Raw genomic sequence first — 21610 nt, 5'->3', positions numbered from 1 at the left:
AGCCATAGTTTCGAGAAGTAACTGGAAACCTATAAATTAGTTACAATTTAAAACTAATTTTACAAAAGGACAGAGCTTTCCTTTGAATCTAGCGATTTCGGAAATATGGTATCGGTCAACGAACACTTACAAGAGAAGTTAAAGATCTTGAGAAATAAAAAAAAATTTTTTTTCAAATTCTCTGTAAACAGAGTAGGACATCTAGAACACAAATTCAGTTTTCGTTAATACGTACTGTAATACAGTTTAAGGGGATAAAATCGTTCGCTGGAAAACAAAATGTAACGTTTCTTTTTCATGGAACAGTTACAGAGTGCTGACAAATACCGAAAATGTTTACACAAAAGTTGCATCTTTTTTTCTTGCATCTACAAAACTGCACACAAATAACGAAAGCAACATTCAGACTATTCAAGTTACTCTCGTACAAAGTACGAACAATCGACCGTAAAGGTTGCCGGTGGAGATATCCCGAAAAGTATCGCTTTGTTTTATCACTATTTCTACACAATTTTGTCGATAAAAAGAAAAGTTTCCGTTTGGTAAACACAGCCACCAAGCGAGTAAAAGCGTACTTTTGAAACACTAACCTTCGTTCGAACTCTGTAATGTGTTTTTATACGTAAAAGAAAAAAACTGATACAAAATAAAGGAGAATAAGAAAAAAAGGTAGAAAAAAGTTATTCGCCTGTCTCGAAATCGAATTCGGGTCTAACACGTGGAAACTAATTCTAAACCATGTGCAGCGAGCCTAATTCATTACATGGTAATCACTCCGTGTAGAAGTGTACTTAAGAAATGGTGAATCTTCAATTGTAAAAAAAACAATTATACGTATACACGTAATCATATATATTCACCAACAATGACATCGAGTCATTCTGCGAAATTTGAACTGAATCGGTGAATCCAAGACTACCGAATGTGAATCGTCTTCTTTTGCTACCACAGTACCGGTGCGGTCTCGAACACCTGAGATACAAAGCTACGATGCTGGCAACACGTCGAGATCACTATTCCCAAAGAACACGGCTTACACCCGGAAGCTTCGGACAGTATCAACCGTAATTGTTGTAATGTCCGAGACACGAGTACTGGCCTCGGACCCAACGAATTAACCCTCTGACTACGAGCTACGCGCGACCAACGCGCATAGTAAACGTCAATTAAAATCTGACCCACGATACATAATAAAATTTCTTTTCCACGCATTCGGAACGAAAGTCTACACGATTACGTACTCTGTAACTGTTCTGTCTCTATCTTGAAACTATTGGGTTGTTCGGAAAGTGATTTCGTTTTCCAAAACGAAGAATATATAAATTAATAAAATGTTTATACGATCTAAAAAAAATCGTGTTCGATTTTTACCAAAAGAAACGAAATGACTTCTCCGTACAACCTAATATTTTTTATACACAATTACTATTTACGAAGAGCACTTATCCAAACTTTACCTCACGGATATAAAATATTTTGAAGGAAACTCTGCAGAGGCATACATTTATTGAAATTTGCGTTCAACTTATTTACGAAAATATGAGAACTGGTAACTAACTATAAAACCGGAAGGAAATGTACTTATTTGCGAATGACCATTAATTTTACTAAAAATTTACAATACAAGCGTATATGTACATACGTAGGTGAAAATTGCCAGGTTGCGATTGCTTTCGCACATTTTCGATCGCACGCGAAAGATGAAATACTTTGAAGAAATGGTAAAAAGAACGATAAGTTCGCCATTAGATATATCTACGTACAAGTAATGTGATTCGATCTTTCGAAAAAAATTATAAATTGATAACGTGTAATCGGTTCAACCGTATCGTCATTGGAACACTCAGTGATTGGTAAAACGATCAATGTTTCTTAAAGTGAATTACGAAAGTACATGGAAAATTGATACAAGTGAACCACGTACCACATTCAAGAAGGTGACGCGACCGTGAAATGTTGAAGAAAGTTCTTCTTTTTTAAAAACAAGAAAACACGTGCCGAATTGTTGCTATTTTGTACGATGTAGCAAACGTGAGAAAGAATGACGAATATTGAATAACGAGTGCAACACCACGAAGAGAAACTAGAATTTTTGAGCTTGAAACCGATTAATAATTCTGTGTTTATAAAATACGATTGTCCATACGTATACATATGCATTCTTATTGAAAGATATAAAAATATAAAGTAGATATGTGAGAAAAGATCGTGTAACTGGAAGTGCGACACAAACGAAACGTTGAACAACAATAAATGGTTTGCGTTACGTTTGTCACCGTGTTACGTAGATCGTAAAGGATTTATGTTTAGTTTTATTCGTGTTATCGTTGTCAGGAATGAACGTGCAGGAAATTGGTCACTGTACAACGAACTGACAAAACCACAGGAAAAAAGGGAAATCGTCCATTCGCATTATCTGTGCCCTTACGCAGATACATTATCGCTACATAATTGTAGCTAAGTTGGACAAACATGTAGGTGTTTAACTAATTAACTAATATTGGTATAATACTGATATAAGATTAACATAAATATTAACTAATAAGTGAGCACGCGACAAGTCCACTGCTCGACGAGAAACGCGAACGAAATAAAACACAACAATACGAGATGCAACTTGGCGAGTTTGCATCTCAGATGCGTTTCGCGTCTCACTTTGTCACATTTTGTTTCATTAGTATTCCTCGTCGAGCGGTGGACTTGTCGCGTGCTCGCTTATTAGTTAATATCTATGTTAATGTTATATCAGTATTATACTAATATTAGTTAATATCTATGATGATCTATGATTTGTTAAATGTAAAAGAATTGAAATTAGTCGACTTTTTTCCATGTGTCAACGAATTCCACGAAGGAATTCGCACAAGAGTAATACCTAATCTGTCTCTCTTTAATTTGAACGTAAAGAAAAAATAATTAATGCTGTATATACAATATAACTTGAGATACGTACCGTTAGATTTCCACGGCTGTTAACAAAAAACTGACACGAAAATCTATCGAAATCCTTTTAGATTCACGCGTTACGATTATATTTATGTAAAGACGCTTTTAATTGATTCAATAATCATGAATATTCTGCTGAAAGATTCAACAAGACGAGAAAACTTCCGAAAAGATGGAATCATCGAGTTGGAGAAAGATTGTGAAACAAAATGACAACTACGGTAAAACGACGATTGCTCGAACACCGATTATCCGAATTTCGTTTATCCCAATAATCGATTATCCAACGCACGATAAGTCAAGTATTTAAACTACACTCTTACGGACGATATTCAAGAATGGTTAGACACATGTATGCGCATATATAAAGATAAAAGCAATCCAAGGCATGAAGTTACGAGTGACGATTATTAAAATAATATTTTATCCATTCTTAAGAAAGGTGATGATAAAAATGCTGACGCAAACGAAAATATGACAGGATACACCAGCTTGTACACCACATTAACAGATCGTTTCACCGAAAATTCATTGGACATCGTATTGCAATGTTTATTTTAAAGTGTGCGCGTTGTATCAAAGTTTGACCGTACATACGTAAAAACGATTAATCGTTTCTTTTATCAAGTATATACTCTTTTATCTGATAATATACATCATTGAGAATTGTTTTATTTTCAGTTTCGTTTTACGAGATATTCGCAAATCTGGTTATTTCGGGCCGATTATCCGAACAGATTTATCAGTCGATTGGTTCGGATAATCGACGTTCCGCTGTATACAATTCAATAAAACGCCGCGTTGCCTTTGAATTTTCCTCAAAAATCGAAACTTTCCGGACTTGTCAAATACCTGCGATCACCCCGCGCCTGTTACGACCGATTCGCCTTTCCCTTAGGACTTTTCAGCTTTTGGGACAACGGCCAACTTCTCGCGCGCGAATAATAACAGGATGTGGTCCGCGCTAAAGTCCAGCAGGTGAGAGAATCGACTTGGCTGTGGTGAGGAGAGGGTTGGAAGAGATTCCAGGGACGAGAGTCCCCACTCTTGTTGATCTCGTCGCTACTTTCATTGAATGTTGTCGACCTCTGAGCAACCAAACTTGTAGAGGCCCATACACGTAGAGGATTACTGAACGTTTACCCGTGAGTTCGCTCGACTCGTCTTTCTCTCTAGACTTTTTCGCAGAGGAAGACACTCGAACTGTCATCGGAAAGTTTTGCGCCGAAAAAGCTGCGAACCTTTGGAAGAATTGGGTTTTCAAGTCGCGTGAAAGATGGAGGAAGGTTGTGAAACAAAATGGCAACTATGTAGTTCAATAAATGTATACCGAAATTTAAAGGTGTTTCCTTAAAAATCGCCACGACCCAACTTTCAGGACAAGCCAATGTGATTCGTTCAATTTAGAACAATTGAAATTAAACATAAAGCATATTTATGTAAAGATGCTTTCATTTGATTCAATAATCGTGAATATTCTGCTAAAAGATTTAACAAGAGAAAACTTCCGAAAAGATGGAATCTTTTCAGGAGAAATGAAACATAAAAGTGTTCAACATCAAATTTACCGGATAAACGTACGGACCGTTTTAAAAGTTAAATAATTCTCAGCTTGGCGACCGGGTGGCTCCTCAAGTTGATTCTTGCACTCGGACCTTGGACATTACCAAATAATTAAAACCGTCTAACGCAATCTTAACTCCAGATTAGAATTTTAAAACGATGACAACATCTTGAACAAATGGTATAGCTATCGATACGTCTGATGCGTTGTTTAATCGTTTGAGTAAATGTTTGGGTAACGATTGTCGAAACAACACGAACGGTTTCGCCATTTACGTACACGTAACTGTAGACAACTTGTGTTTTTGTTCAAATTTTCTCCGAATCTCGGATCACAGTACCGAATTTCGCACAAATTGGACTCGTTCGGGATATTCGAAAATGAAATTTCTGAGAATACATTTGGATAGAAGTAATAATCTTTATCAGCCCTTGATGAATTTTATCATTTACCCCTACTGTTCTCCTTGCATCTTGTACACAACCTAAAATGATAATGAAACATTGATGAGAATTGTAGTATGTTTTTCAATGCTTTTGCATTCTTTAGGAATAAAAGTACGATCCTAATTTAAATAGAAAGGTTCGCCGCACGAGGACTACTTGAGCGAATACGACTCTCCTTTAATGCGAAATACTGTTTGGAGTTTTATAATTTAATTTTCCATTGTTTTGTCAGTTGTACTACCTGAGTTCTTTAAATTTGTGCACATTATGAAATAAATATACGAGGCATCTTGTCAACCGTCGATAATATTTTAAAGATCGTTTCCAGTCATTTCAACACCAGTCGTAAGCAATCGTGTGTACGATTGAAAAAAAATGAATAATTTCCACGGAAATAAGCAAAGTAGGTTACATTCGGTTACAAAAGGACGTAGATATATCGAAAGAGAAATTGTTTCCTGAAATAACGTTATTTAATTTCCTTTTTTCACGAATACAGTTGTACATACTATACATAGTATTTTTAATTCATAACATCCCTATGCTCTCGCATTATCCAAATAATAACGATTACAACGGAGAAGTCCAGTGTATCGCAAAATTTAATTGATTTGACCACGTGTTAGACACGGTACAACTAAGATGAACCAGTTCTAAGTAATGGGTCATAAATGACCTAGAGTCAATTGCCAGAAGCTTAACACACACATACGTATGTTCGATGATCCTCGAAAACTTTTTAACATCGTTTTCTATTTCGCGATGGTGGTTCGTACGAGGCGTGTTTCGATGTAATTACAAATTTCATAATGCGATTCGATTGTGGATCGGCCCGAGAGAATTCAGCTCTGATCGAGCCGAGACATTTGTATACGTACGAATTACTAAATTGAGTATCAGTGCTCTCTCGGGTACCGTGTATTCCAATCAATGAAAGATACTGCCGTAGATATTCAGCACCCGGGATACGTTTCCACGATACGGGTAATTTGGATGTCCATCTAATTAAAATTCTGATCATGCCCATGCGGGTGTTATAGATTATCGTACACACAGGTGTAAAATTCTCGCGCATATTCGGTTCCAGTCTCCGCGTAAGACACCAAGCACTGTCAAATATTAATGTTCCGTCTCCGAGAACACCGTGACGAGCGATGCTCATTTCTCGATGAGTTATTCAGTGAATGAAAGAGTAAATACAATGTGTTAATTGCAAGGTTTAGGCCCACGAAAGCTACACTAGTGCAGAAAAGGACGACAAGTTGTATATTCGCAACTATGGCTATTAAAAAAAAAAACTCGTCTACCTATTTAGATTTTATTTCAAAGCTACACAGTGCAGAAAAGGATGACAAGTTGTATATTCGCAACTATGGCTATTAAAAAAAAAAACTCGTCTACCTATTTAGATTTTATTTCAAAGCTACACAGTGCAGAAAAGGATGACAAGTTGTATATTCGCAACTATGGCTATTAAAAAAAAAAACTCGTCTACCTATTTAGATTTTATTTCAAAGCTACACAGTGCAGAAAAGGATGACAAGTTGTATATTCGCAACTATGGCTATTAAAAAAAAAAACTCGTCTACCTATTTAGATTTTATTTCAAAGCTACACTAGTGCAGAAAAGGACGACAAGTTGTATATTCGCAACTATGGCTATTAAAAAAAATAACTCGTCTACCTATTTAGATTTTATTTCAAAGTTACACTAGTGCAGAAAGGAACAACGAGTTGTATATTCGCAACTATGGCTATTAAAAGAAAAAACTCGTCTACCTATTTAGATTTTATTTCAAAGCTACACTAGTGCAGAAAAGGACAACGAGTTGTATATTCGCAACTATGGCTATTAAAAAAAAAACTCGTCTACTTATTTAGATTTTATTTCAAAGCTACACTAGTGCAGAAAAGGACAAAGAGTTGTATATTCGCAACTATCGCTATTAAAAACAAAACTCGTCTGCCTATTTAGATTTGATTTCAATTCAATATTTTTCTTACTACGTTCTCTGTTCTACGTATTATCCACGTTATCGTATCTTTATACAAATTTTCATCATTCTTTCTCAAACGTCTATCTCTTTGAGGCAACATCCGGTCGTCTTCGAGAAAATTGGAAACAATAGGCCTGATCTAAGCTTTCACTCGCAACACTTTGTAGACCTAAAAGTAATAAATTTTCTACCGCCTCCACTAATTCCACGGTTGCACAACCTACAATATCTTGACCACTTTATTCCTGTTACGAACATGCTTAGTTCAGCGTTCCGGCTATGTAACATTATTGTAAAAATCAATCATTATCGGATTACTGTACCGAAATCGCGAGTCCTCTCGGGTACCGCATCATGTTAAAATAATCCTTGCTTTCACGGCGGAAGTTTTGTCTCGAATTCAAGCCGCGAAATCATCTCCATCGTTTATGTTTGTTCAGTGCTTTCTTTCCTGTTCGTTGCATCGAATTTCACTCTCCGATGGAACTTACAATTTTTATATTTTTTATTGTATCTTTACGGCAATATTACCTATGGATTGGTAAGGTTCTTTGATTGAAAATACATCCAAATACATCCGACTTGATTCGGATTATTTTTGATTATGTTTGTAACGAAAGACTCGAATTCTGCACGATTTCGCGTAAGATTATATTTGAACTCGTTTTCATCGGGAGAATCTCACCGATCGATTAAAAATATTAGGTTGTTCGGAAAGTCGTTTCATTTTTTTTTCTTTTTTTTTTTTTTTTTGGTGAAAATGAAACACGATTTTTTTAAGGTGTACAAACATTTTATTAAATTACATATTCTCCATTTTGGAAAACGAAATTACTTTCCGAACAACCCGATGTAATGAGAAATAAAAAATATATTATATTGTATCAATGGTTGCCCCACTGATATACGTACATCATCGCTTTGAAGTTTCGACCACTCGCTCGTTGAACTTTCTCTATCTTTCTCACTCTCGATGTATCCCATTCACTTTCTTCACTTTCTTTGTTGGACGATTCAGGTGTAGCTGAATCTCCGCTCCAAATAGAATTTTTTACCGACCTCGAATTCAAGGTACCGTTTGGATCCAATTTTTCGCCTTAAATGCAAACGAGGATTACTATAAAGTCATAATTCTATCGTAAATCGTTAACATAAATTTCAGACACGATTAGAACAGTTTCCCAATTACAATATAGTTGTGCAATCACGACGATCTGTGAAATGATCTTTATTTAATTAAATTAAAATGGATACGAGTCGGTAGAGGAGGATCAAAAGTGATTCAATGATTCGATATCCTTGACTACGTAAGTTATAAACGTAAAGGAATCAGCATCCTTGCCTGGAGAGATTAGAAGACACGATAACGTTTTATATGTTGATTGGAGTTCGGTAAGGGATTTCAGAAAATCAGGAGGATAAACGGTTTTACGAGTCTACCACTCATCAGTGGCGAGCGATGACACTGATACGATTAGTTATCGGTGACACTCGAGTAATTCGATACCAAAATACTTAATAGGAACCACTGAAAGTTATCGAAGTCTCGGATACTTGGTATCAATTTTCGATACCAATACTTTTGTAACAAATGCTCGATCGACATCAATAGCACACGGTAACGGATAGACATCGACGCTATTGTAAATCTATAAAGATTAAGAATTAAAATTTGTTACGAAATGCAATATTCTCTGATAACCAAGGCGCGTGAACACCTACACGAAGGACGAAACTATTGGATTGTTCGGAAAAGGGAATCACTTTTCGAACAACCCAATATTAACGATATTTTTGTCAAATATTGAACACACATCGAATGATTTTGTATACTTATACGTTTAAAACATTGTTCGATACTAGATTATAATTAACGGAGTATTGCTGTCTATGTTTATCCATCTTATGAGAGGATACAGTATTTTTTTCATGCGAAATTGTTAAAAATTGTCGAAGTTACAGCATCTTGTTTAATGGCTTTTTTAATAAAGAGCGTTCCACGATTCCAGCCAATCCGCTAATCAAAAACAAAGAGTGAGAAAGTATTTTCGTTAAGAAGGATATAGTTGTAAGAAGAACTAGAGAAAAATTCAAATTTCGATAAATAAAAAAGTGGCGAAACTTTAAATTCCGAATTTATATATTTCAGCTTTATTTTGTGTTTAGCATGTTAAAAAAAAAAAAAAAAAATAGTAAAACTTAGTATTTTTAAGCATCTCTAATTCCCACGATAAAGGTACATCTACTGAAGGTTTTCTCCAAATATGAAGCGAATCGATCAACTAAATCTTGAAGTATCATGGAAGCCAGTTTGAAAATTAACGTTTTGAGAAAAACACGTTTAAAGTTTCTCTTATCAGTTTCACACGTAGCAGGAATGTATATTCAAACCTCTATATCATCAGCATTAGCACGAATCGAAGCAAATAGATTTGCACACATATTTTCAAAGACACATTTTTCTGAAAATGAAATTAAAAAAAAAAAAAGATTTTTTTTTCAATTGTAAATCGCAATACCTTCTTAAGGGCTTGGAATGATTTTTGATCGCTACCGCATAAGCCTAGATCTCATCCTGCACCATAATATTGGAAAATACAAATACTCAATTCGCTGAACAGTGTTATTTTACTTGGAGCGATCAAGCTTCTAGACGGTAGTCTATACGACCATTAATTAGGTATCACTGGTTATTCTCCGATTGTCCAGAATTACTCGGATATCCGAACAAAATCAATAGCAGCAACGTAGCGCATACGTTGATCCGGGAGTTCTGGAGGCCGAATGCTGATTTTCGTTGGTTTTCCTCTTAACCGGTCTCTCCTCCGACTTGATTACAACGACAACGCCGGGGACGACAGCGATGTTGGAAAGCACGAAGGAAGAACGTTTCTGCCCCGCCCACAATTCGTTCGTTCATTCATTAACTTGTTTGCCCCTCTGGCTAGCTTGCTCACACTTACTACGTCTCCTCTCCTCCTCCTTCTCGTTCTTCCCCCTCCAGCCTTCCCGTTCCTCTCTCCTTCTCTCCCTTCTTATTCTCGTTTGCTCTTTCGCCTACATATTGGCCCCGTTCTCGTCCACTCGCTCGCTCGCTCGCTCGCTCACTCGCTCGCACGCCTGCTCGAGACACAGCGTCGCTCTCGTAGTTCCGATTCCACACGAAGTTACACCACTACCGTCGACCCGGCATCTCGGCCGCCGCGCGCTGCTTCATTGCCACTCTCGCCGAGTGAGACTGGGTTTTAGGACGATGAGACGAGAACGTAGTACGGTTATCCTACTACACTTTGCATGACCCTTTTGCACTCTTTCTTCGCTTGTCCGACCCTCTTCTTGTCTTCTCGTTTGTTCATTACCTTCTGTCTCGTGCTTCCGTCTTCTCGCTTCGTTCATTCAGTTCTCGACCCTCCTCGGTTTCTTTTACCATACTCGTTCACGGAAGACGGAGATGGAGGAAATTGTACTCGGATAAAAACGCAATCAAAATAAGTGTAGATGGTGATTTATTCCCAATGGTTATTCAATATTTTTAACCGGCGAATAACATACCAAATGTTGTTTAATAAATATTTTGTTCGTCTCTGGTACGAAAAAAAGCGCAACACGCTCGTGGAATATCTCATGCTGATTATCCGTCAAGGTTGGGTCATCGTTCGAATCGAAAAATAAATATTTATCCGGAGTTGCGATTGTACAACATTTTTCGCTAGCGGGTGAAGTAAAATTCAATAACACTTCTCGCTGGTTAATTTTTGGATAAAAAAGAAAGTAAAATAGTATTCGGTTGTAACGATCGTTAATATCGAGATCACGGCTATAACGAGCGAAAGATCATACTTATTTTAATTTACGTAAGTATATTCGTATAGAATTGTTCATTTTTATGAGTATGTGCGAATTCGAGGGACAAATTTTGGGAAATTTGAGAAATATCGTAGTGAAATCTTTAAAACAGGCATCGATCTTTTGTTAAATTATTAAGAATTAACAAACATAGGAGACATATTTAACGCATCGCTAATGTATGTAGTGATATATAACGAGAAAATTTTATCAGTCCTCTGATACTTCTTGTATCCGAATTCGTATTTTATTTAAATCCCTTGCGAACAGATATTGAGAATTCATTTAATTAAAATAAAATGTATGCGCATTGGATGAAATAATTTTTAAACAGACGATCATTTTCTACCATCCGCACCAAAACCGCCTTGTCTTCTATAAAACATACGTCCGGAAGAAGTTAACGCGATATAAAATTTATTTCCATAGGCATCTAACGAATAATGTTTAGAACAGAAGGCACTTTGCCTTCTACGTGTTGGTTTCTTGAGCTTGAAGCAGTATCTAAAAATTGATTTTGGATTAGATATGTAACCTGTTTGTAACAGTCTTAACCAAGTCCTACCAAATTGCATACCAGTATTAAAATTAGTCCTGTTTTTATCCGTATCCATAATTCGAGAATCTTGTCCCTCAATGTATGTAAGATTATCCGAAATATTTGAATAAGAGGCGAGTGTCAAATTAAGGGAGCAGGATAATTTGACGAATCTAAAAATGACCAATATTATGTAAATCAACGTCACAAAAAGTACATACTTGATCGACATAAGCTTTTGTGGTTTATTTTAACACATTACGAAGTACACGAAACAACATTAAAGAAATGAAAAAAAAAAAGCTCTCATTTAACTTATCAACGGCATCCTTTTACGTAACTTCTTTTTCTCAAATTACCTATCGGTAGGCACGATTCCAACTAAACAAGATTGGCTGCAACATTTTTCACGATATATGCATCCTTCGTTTGCCACTAATCAACCATTCCTGCTTCGTACATATGACCTGCTTTAATTTCAGCCATTTTCAAGGCCAATCGAAGGGATCGACGACCTTCCACGAAACTCTCAAACGTTCGTTTCTTGACTATTCGTATCGCCCCTGCCCTCTTCGTGAATCGTCTCGCATATTGTCGTAACTGTTGACACTATTGTTACGTTCCTATCACTCGTAATTAACAGTACAATTTGAGAATACTGGCAACAATATAAGCAGCAATTTTTACGGTTGCAATACCGTCAAATAAATTTTTTAGAGCCGAACACCGTGCCAATTGTTCACACTCTCGTTTTGACTTTAGGTGAATGCACCCACACAGCGTTCTCATAAGCGATCACTGCTCAGTTCCTCATAATTAATAGTACACTAGGAAAATCTGTGTTGAAAATACTGGCAGCAATTTTTACAGTTGCAATGCCGTCAAATAAATTTTTTAGAGTCGAACACCGTGCCAATTGTTCAGACTCTCGTTTTGACTTTAGGTGAATGCACCCACATAGCGTTCTCATAAGCGATCATTGCTCAGTTCCTCGTAAATAGAGATAGTTTCTTTAGAACACCACTTTATGGAATTTTATTCGTAACGAAATACTTTTCACAGAACGCAAATCTCTCTATCGAAACGATGTTCGTTGTTATGTTGACGAAACTGGATGGCTACAAAAATTTCGAGCTTCCACTAACCAACAAATTTCATATCAACATTGCAAATAAACAAATGAATTAACAAATTGAAGAGAATAGTTAACACAGACAAATATACGAATACAACAACTTGGAACAAACAATGTAGTATATAAAATTTAAAATAAGAACCAATAGGTTGCGATACGCAGGTTCAGTGGATGAAAAAAGTATTCGTACACTATATTATAAAAAAATTCCCCTAACCTACGAGTCTGATACAAATACAAGTACTTGTGTTTTATTTCTAAGCCTTCAAACTACTATGTAAAACAAAAAGCAAAAAAGAAAGAATCGATTCTCTTTAAATTTCAAACTGTACCAAAGCTCCTTAACATTGTAAATCAAAAACCTCGAATTACATATTTTCTAATACATGTTTAACTGGTTTTAAATTTCTTTTCCGGTGTTTACGAATTTCATGAAATGGTCGATTTCTGAACCGTGGACCGGGTTTCGTGATTTCGATAATTATTCGAATGAAACTATTTTACTAAGGAAATAGATATTACTTATGTAAATCGTTCACCCAAGAGTAATGATTCTCGAAGCAAAAAAATTGTCAACTTATATTATCTCTTGATATTAAATTAATCGTTGATTTAAATTATATGATCTTCGAATAATCGTCCTCGTTCTTATATTTGATTCTTGCTAATATTCTGAATTCTGAACAAATAGGAGACCGTACAAACGATTAATCATGTCTAAGGCAGAATCTGCTAGGATCGAACATTGATTTATGCAACAAAAGAAAAAAATGATTAAATTATTTTCTCCTGTTTTACGATACCTAAGGCTCGAAGTGTTCCCCATAAAGTCATACTAATGATATGTTTAGGTATAATGTATCAGTAGATTTCACGCGTCACTTATGAACATGCATGTAACATCTATTCATAAAAATGTTATTATGAAATGAAGATAAAAATTTACTTCAACACTTAGAAGTTGGAAGTCTCTTTTTACGAACTCTTTAAAATTGTATGCTTTCGGAGACATATTTAAAAAAAGGAAATACTACAATTTACAGAAATATGTTTTCATTTATAATAATTAAATTGTTCGATGCATCTTGCTAGTCTAAAATGAGATTCGTGGTAGGTTGCGGCTTTAAATAAAGAGACACAATTCTCTCTCCACAGTAAAATCGTTTTTATTGTATCATAAAATGGAAGCGTGTTGCTGAGTTGTTTAAAATCCATCTTCGCCGTTATGTCACCAGCCAAAGGTTAAGAAATGCAAAGCGTTTGTCGATTTAAAATCTAATCCAACAAATAAATAATCACACTTGGTAGACGTTCATTGTTCTATTCTATAATAGTAATTGTGTTTTAAACAGATGTTTGCAACTTCTATATTTTCCTATTTCAATCAAAATTTATGTCCATAAGTACACTCCATTCTTTATCATATAAAACATCGAACGAGATAATACTCCGTTAAATCTTTCAACGATTGCATAATTTTTTTTAGGTTTGCGTGACATTTAGTAATTTTCCTAAGACCTTTGAGCCACACTGTACACGTGAATATTAACAGCTTTAGAGCCTTCTAGTTTTTTAACAATTCGACGACAGCACATTTTTCGTAAAAGCTTCCAGACTGCCCGTACGGACAAAACTTTTTAATTCAACGTTTCATAAATATTGAAATATTACTAGTATGGAAATTACAACCGTTGGTGGAATCCGGAGAAAAAACTCGTAGACTGATAATGTATTAAAAATTTAGTATATTTCAACGGTATTTTCTAACTATATATGTATTATTATATATTTTGAACCGATTTTCTTTCAAATATTCAATAACGTACTCTTACCGTCGAGAGATGTTTAATTTTATTAAAACGTCTGACCGATCTCACTCCGTTAAGATTTGTCATCGGTATTTAATTGCGCAACGATATTAATTTACATAGAATCGGATAGAGATTTATTTTGCTTAGTTACCTCAAACTCTTCTGTCGCACAATATCTGCGAGAGATAAATCTTAGATTTATGAATTTGTATGAATTGAAAATTAAATTATTTTAAATTCATTGAACTAAAAACTCATGTGTTTAAAGAAATAACATCGTATAATTTGAAACGTACAAATATACAAAATACCATTCCAGAATTGCCTACTCAAACCAATCAAAGTACACTACTTTTCCTGCTCTACTATATAATGAAAGTTTTATACCAGATTCAAGTAACAGAATTTCATTCGTTACTGGTAATTAGCAGTTTTATTTTTCAATGCGTATTCATGGTAGTATCAAAATACATACACTTTCGAATAAGATCGTGTTTGAATTCATTTACCGTATCCTGTAACGAACTAATTTATTTTAAAACTTTATTCGTTGTAGCATCTTTTCGTTTTAGCGCGTCCGCGTGTGTTTAGATACTATATACGTTTTCAATTCGAAGTAAACAAAACAGATAAGAATATACAAATATACGTATTATATTACAAACTTAATTCATTATACTTAAATTTTATACATTGCATATTACGTATGTAAAATTTATATGTTGCACGTGTGTAAATTTATGAAAAGAATTACAAAGAAGAAGGGAAAGAGAATACGTTAACTTTACCCCTTTTAGAGAATTGTTCTACAGCAGATTCAAGTGCTGAAGATCGTTTGAAAAATAAATCCAAGAATGGACTTATTGTCCGTTTCAACCTGGATTTTAGAACTTTTCAGAAATAGGCCATCAAGGTATCATCGAAACGATGGGGGATATTCTTTCATAATGTTGAATAGTCTGTACCAGCAGGCAAATAATTCTTTAAGATCTTTTTGGAAAATACCGTGACGTTTCTCCTGGTTCTTCTAGTTTTTCAGTTGTCAACTCATCTCTGTGGTTATTCGACAATTATTTCACGTTGCCTTCATTAATTTCCGAGCCCACAGAATTGCCCAAACACAATCCTGCTATAACAGGCTGTTTGAGAAATTGCTTAAAACCTTCAAAATTCCTTAAACCTACAATTCTCGCGCACATTAACTTCCACGCTGGTTTTAACCACTTAACAGACACGTTCTTTCGAGCGAAAAAAGTGAATTGGATAGGCAATTGAAAAAAGAAAAAAACATCCGTATTGAAATAATTCGTCCAAGAATTTGTAAATGTTATAGGATCATTGGAAGAAGTAGTAGTGTCGAAACGTTTCCCGAGTAGTATCTTATCGTATGGATTTTTTTTTTTAATTTGCGATTACTTGTTGATACAAGGATGACAAAAAAAGGAATGCATGTGAAACTAAATTTATCGAATAATTTACTCGTTAAATTAGAAGCCTGAGCTGGAACATTAGTTATAACTAAAAGAGTCTTCGACGAAAGATTCTTTTCTTTAAGGTAATGTTAAAGAAAGAATAAAACCAAATGCTACAATTATCCATTTGGAGAACAAATTCCTCGTTATCTGAGTCTTGCGATTGGAATCTCGTGAAATTCCAAGACGATTTTTCCTAACGTTTTTAAATATCTCGAGGTTCTTCGAATATTATATAAGAATTGGCTTGATTTTGCAGTCGACCAAAGTATTCGCACAATAGAGAACCGTAAGACGATACTTTATCGGCTTATAACCGGACATAGTGGATTCTCTTTTCGTGGTGTGTGTTTTAGGTTGCATTTTCTACCAAAATGACCATTTTCATCGCAATTGGACACTTGCAGCGGCAGAAAACATCTCCATCTTTGATTATTTTTTTAATATTTCTAACGATGTATCTCAGCAGCTTCGTGATCTGAATTAGCCACCTTACCAGGCCTCACAACTCTGTACAATTCAGAGTTTTGTTCAAATCTGGCAAACCATCTTTTACCATCGGAAAACTCTTTCAGAGAATCAGTACTCGTGCTAGGGGTCTTCTCACCAAGTTCCTCGTACATTGGTTTTGCTTTTTTCGCAAATAATCGATTCAGTAACTCTATAGCCAGCCCTTTTGTTTTTCTTTAATCCATATTGAAACGAGTTCATTTGTTCCGTGATGTTACAAAAGAATTATTTAATCTATAGGTTCTATTTAATCTGTTTGTTTTTTTAAAATTGTACTTATTGTAAATTTAACTATACCGCTGTTTAAATCTCCTACGTTTCGATATAACGAGGAATACCTTTTGTTATTGAATACCCCACTGTAACGAAAAATATAAAAACTTCTGTTTTTCTATCTAATTCACTTTCAAGTGAAGTGAACGTTGCGATTTTATAAAAGTGCAGATTATCTACTGTAAAGCATATGAAAACGACGAGAGCGTGTAAAAATAGAAAAAAATATAAACGTAGATGTCATAACGAATAAATGATACAAGTTCTACATCTGTGCAAAAATTTCGTACCGGCGTGTACAAAATCATGCTACATTTTGTAACAAAATGTGATATGGACACTTACATCGAATATACTATGCTTAGACAATTTTCAATCGAAATTTGAAACGAATTATCTGCAAATATTTCGCTGTTAATATCATCATTGTACAAAGTTCAGTTTATTTATAACTTTGCTTGAAATTTTACAAGTGAAATCGTTTAAATAAAATTATACGCAACTGTTTCAAGATACTATATTCTAATGGGAAATGAATTATCGCAACTATTCCGAAGACAAAACTAAAGACAATAAAGAAGTAGAGCGATAAGACCAGGAAGCCTAATAAAAAGTACCAACAAATGAGATTACATTGGGTTGTTCGGAAAGTGATTTCGTTTTCCAAAATGGAGAATATATAATTTAATAAAATGTTTATACACTCTACAAAAATCGTGTTTCATTTTCACAAAAAAAAAAGAAAAGAAAAGCGAAATGACTTTCCGAACGACCCGATAAAATTTCCAGAAAATAAGAATGAAATAAAAGTACGAATTTCTAGGGAATAGAAATTGCACTCGAGTAAACTGACGTTCTCAGTTTCTAGTGTGTGCAGCCTAACCCTCACCCTGCCTTCTGCCCCTTCCCCGAAGAACATTTATATTTCGAGAATCTGGTTTGGGAATTTATTAGAAGCCTAGAAGGTCGAGCGAACTTCCTTTCGCATATCTCGTCAGCATGAGTCACTCGATGCATTCTCGCTGTCTTTCTTCCTCTCGTCCTTCCATGATGTGTCCTTTATTTTTAAACCATGCTCGAGTAGCCCCGTCTTTCGTAGCAATTTACGATGTCGCGATTTTTCGACATTCATCGAACGTAAACGCAACGCGTACGCATCAGGTGCCCAACTTCTTTTCCCCCTCCACTGTACACGCAATAAATATTGCTTCGAACGTGTATTTTCACTGCAAGACGATTCTTCTTTGCGAGAATAATACATAAATCGCGCGGAGAAATCATTTCTCCACGATCTCGATGTATGGACATTCTTTAACTCTTTCGTTACTGCTGATACACCTTAACGATATTTTCACATTTTAGTATCTAGACGACATATTGGTAGTAACACACGCCTATATCTATTCTTTACCGCTGACTTGAAGTCCCGTGGCAGGAATGCGAGAAAAGTGGAGGGGGTACACCTATTCTCACGCGCACATTCATTTCTAGTTCGCTATTCGTCGCGGCAGTTAGACACGTGTGAACTGACTGACGAAGAAGGTAGCGAGATAGAGAGAGATTGGCAGACCCTCATTGGCATAGTTGCAACATATTACTATTATTATGGTTATATCTAACACAGGACAACAATTATTGCTAGTTTTATACAATATGCTAGGAAAGCATCGGTTATATAATTACCGGTAAAAGTAAGGAAAATTCTTTTCAGGAACAAAAATAATTTAAGAGAAACTTAATTTAGAAATAAGTAGAATTGAATTTTCATTCGTTTCAAAAGAAGTTATACACAGTGTGTGGCACATAACTGTCGCCACGATTTTTCAGCCACTTTCAATCAGTCTGATGAAGAAATGTTTCGGACAAAAGTTAATCAGTTTCTGGTCAGCTACAAATTTAGATGTAGAAAAATGTTTCTTGGTAAATATTATAATAGCTTTCATGCTATTATAAGCATGATGTATCCATTATGCGATACGTGCGAATGATTCGTGAATTAATGAAAATAGAAGTACAATTTTGCATACTTTTTAACGTCTAATCATAGGCAAATACAATATAATACAAAACATGATAAAAGTTACGATTACAATGTCTTTATTGGTATCAATAATACAAAACCAACATTGAATAGCCTTTTCGTCAAAGAATGAGTCTGTACAACGTTTGCACCTTTCCATTAATCCAGGATTTCTATCGACTAATTTCGTTAATGTTGTTTGAGGCATATCTTTCCAAACACTCTGTTACATTTTCCAAAGTTCTTGTGCAGATCTTGGACACTGTTGTCCAATCTTTCTGTCCAGGTGATCCCAAAGCAACTCGATAGGGTTCAGATCCGTTGATCGAACTGGCCATTTTATATTTTTTGATATCCTTTCCTCTTCTTTTTCTTGAACAAATCTTTCGCAAAGTTTGAACGTGTATTTTCGATTATTATACTGCCGCAGCACAAATCCTTACCCAATTAGATGTAGTCCAGACGATATTACGAGACGTCCTAATATTTATTTAGAACGTTCCTTCTTCAACGTACCGTTCTATAAGAACAAAGTCACCTGTTCCTTTAACCGAGAAACATCCCCAGACTTGAATCGAGTCACCACCGTGCTTTATCATGAGTTCTAAACACGATGGCAACATTGTTTCTGTAGCAGTACGGCAAACGTAAACACGTTGTCTTGAACCAGATATTTCAAACTTCGATTCGTCGGCCCAGAGAACTTTGCTCCAGTCTTCTAATGTCCATGATTCATGAGTAGATGTCCACTGACATCGTCTCTTTTTATTAATTGGTCTACGTAATGGTTCTTTCGCTACGATTCGCCTAAATGAACCTGCATCTCTCAAACGCGTTCTCATCGTAGTCAATGACACTGCATCATCTGCTATTTAATTCTGCACAAATTTCTGGCCCAACTTTCTTACGATTGTTCTTCTTTAATAACACGATGTGCTTATCTTCTGTGGTAATCCTTGGTCTGCCAGGTCGTTTCTTGGATTCATGGGATCCTGTAATTTGGAACCTACATATTTATAATACATACACATTATCTACAATGGCATCGTGTATCCTTGTTTACAATATTTTCAATTGAGCAGCTACGGTTCGCTCTGATTTTCCTTCGAAATGCAAAGTGCATATAGCACTTCGTATCGCAATATTCAATTCTTTAGATTTTCCCATTTCTTCGCGTTTTTTGTGCAGGAACAGTTGATACTACTCTGAGAAGTATCTCTGCTGTACTGAATTTTGTCACTGATTCTCGGTATTTATACTAACTTTTTGAATAAAATGTGGCCTATGTTGCTCAGATAATACTCAATTACTTACTTGACTAGGAATTACAGAGATTTAAGTACTCGATAAAGCTTACTTACTCGTATAGCTGAAATGTATTTCTTCCATAAAATAATCATAATTAAGGTTTGTGGGAATCCCGGATGGTACAAACAGGTACCAGAACCAGGGAAAATTTTATTATTATAACTTTCAGCTGTGTTAAAGTGTATTAATCGAAAAAAAAGAAGGTGGTCGGATACTTTCCGCCGACAGTGTATGTACGAGGTAAAGTATTAATTTACAAGAGAACATTTCAGGATTGCTCATAATTTGTAATTCTTTGTAAAAGCATTTCTCCAAACTATTTTAATCGCGGAACACTTTTCGTATTCATCTTTTATGATTGTATCATTTCTTACATTAAAAAACATAAAATTGATGTTAAATACATTTTACTTTTCAACACGAAATTATAAGGTTCGGTTCGGAAATTTTAAATTTAGTATTCCAAGCTGTATACCGAAACGAATACAAACTGTGATTATCGAAAGGCAAAAATAAATAATTTTGCATTTCAACGGGATCAGTGTTTTTGTGTTTTCGATTCACAAAGTCGTTTAATGTTAAGTAATATATAATACGCGAACATTGTATTCTCATATTGGATGCAGCGTCAAAGTCCACTCCTATATTTAGCTTTTGTTGCGGTGTAATAGGAAGAGCCTGTCTCGCATTGTATATACATAAGTTGCAGCAAATCGAAGTAATATTCAAAAGATGCACGTTTAATTATATTGGACTACCGTTCTATCGAGCTGTAACAATTCTCGTTCTCGAGTTATAATTCGTAACTGATAATTCGAAACTGATCTATTAAATCGATTACTAGGTAGAATAATTAGATTCGAGTAAAGTTTCAGTTAGGTTTCAGTCGGTATATCGATCAATCGAATCTAATTGAGTTTTTATGTATACCCGTTATACGCGTGCCGGCCGCCTCGATGTCCTTTATAGAAACTGTAGACAATCGGTGATTCAACGCTTACGCATATGTTGTCACGAACACGTAACTATGGGCAACATTCATTGCAGTGGTAACAATAGTTTACTTCCGAAAATTCTGGAAACTAAGGCCGAGCAGCGGGGTTAGATGTACAGAAAAAAAAGTTATTAAAATGTCGATTTCTGCAACGTATTCAATAATCATCGAAATCGGCGAGACCCACCCCCCTCCCCTTTTATTGAAATTTCTCTCAAGCTTTCTAATATTCGAGAAACACAAGTTTACGAATGGAAGGTAAACAATGAATTTTGTAGCGAACAATTGGGAAACGATAAGAAATAATTTGCTATTGACAAGGGTAGATTATTACAAAAAGCTTTATGTAAAATGATACGTTTTCTTACAATCGTGATTCCACATTTCGTTTCACTTTACCATACATCTCTATCCAAATGACAAACACGAATTTCATAGAATTTCATTTCTAAAGAATTTAACAATAATAGTTCAAACGAAGTCGTTTTTCGACTTATTTTCATTGAAAGAACTTCGCCGATTCATTGATAATACTCACGTAAAGTTACGTCGAAAGATATACAAATTTTTTATTGCGATTGGCACTCCGACACGGGTGCTTCATCGTTTTGCAGTTTCAACACCAAACGCACATAATGCTTATCAGCTTAATAATTACTTTACTGAGATTAGTTTGCAATAATTTGTGCGCTCTCACTGTAAGCTAAGGATTTTAGTTATCAAGATTGGATCTTCGTAACTCTTATCAAA

The 21610-nt window shown here is 35.2% G+C and overlaps 1 protein-coding gene and 1 long non-coding RNA gene across 10 annotated transcripts in view; one reads left to right on the top strand and one right to left on the bottom strand.

Annotated features, from left to right (window-relative positions):
• The window catches only part of Galphaq (G protein alpha q subunit), an 80936-nt gene that overhangs the window by 40638 nt on the left and 18688 nt on the right, over nt 1-21610 (top strand). The gene's annotated exons all lie outside the window — the stretch shown is intronic.
• LOC143148149 (uncharacterized) lies at nt 6752-10167 on the bottom strand. Of its 2 annotated transcripts, XR_012992422.1 has the most exons (4): nt 9473-10167; nt 7866-8049; nt 7277-7484; nt 6752-7198 (listed from the first exon to the last, which is right to left on the bottom strand). It is a non-coding gene; the product is annotated as an uncharacterized LOC143148149 (long non-coding RNA). The 2 variants fall into 2 exon arrangements; XR_012992421.1 differs by having other exon boundaries at nt 6752-7484.

Source organism: Ptiloglossa arizonensis, chromosome 6 (genome assembly GCF_051014685.1).
Source record: "Ptiloglossa arizonensis isolate GNS036 chromosome 6, iyPtiAriz1_principal, whole genome shotgun sequence".
NCBI classification, from domain to species: domain Eukaryota; kingdom Metazoa; phylum Arthropoda; class Insecta; order Hymenoptera; family Colletidae; genus Ptiloglossa; species Ptiloglossa arizonensis.
Note: the sequence above shows the minus strand (reverse complement) of the source record. Positions and strands in the feature narration are given on the sequence as shown.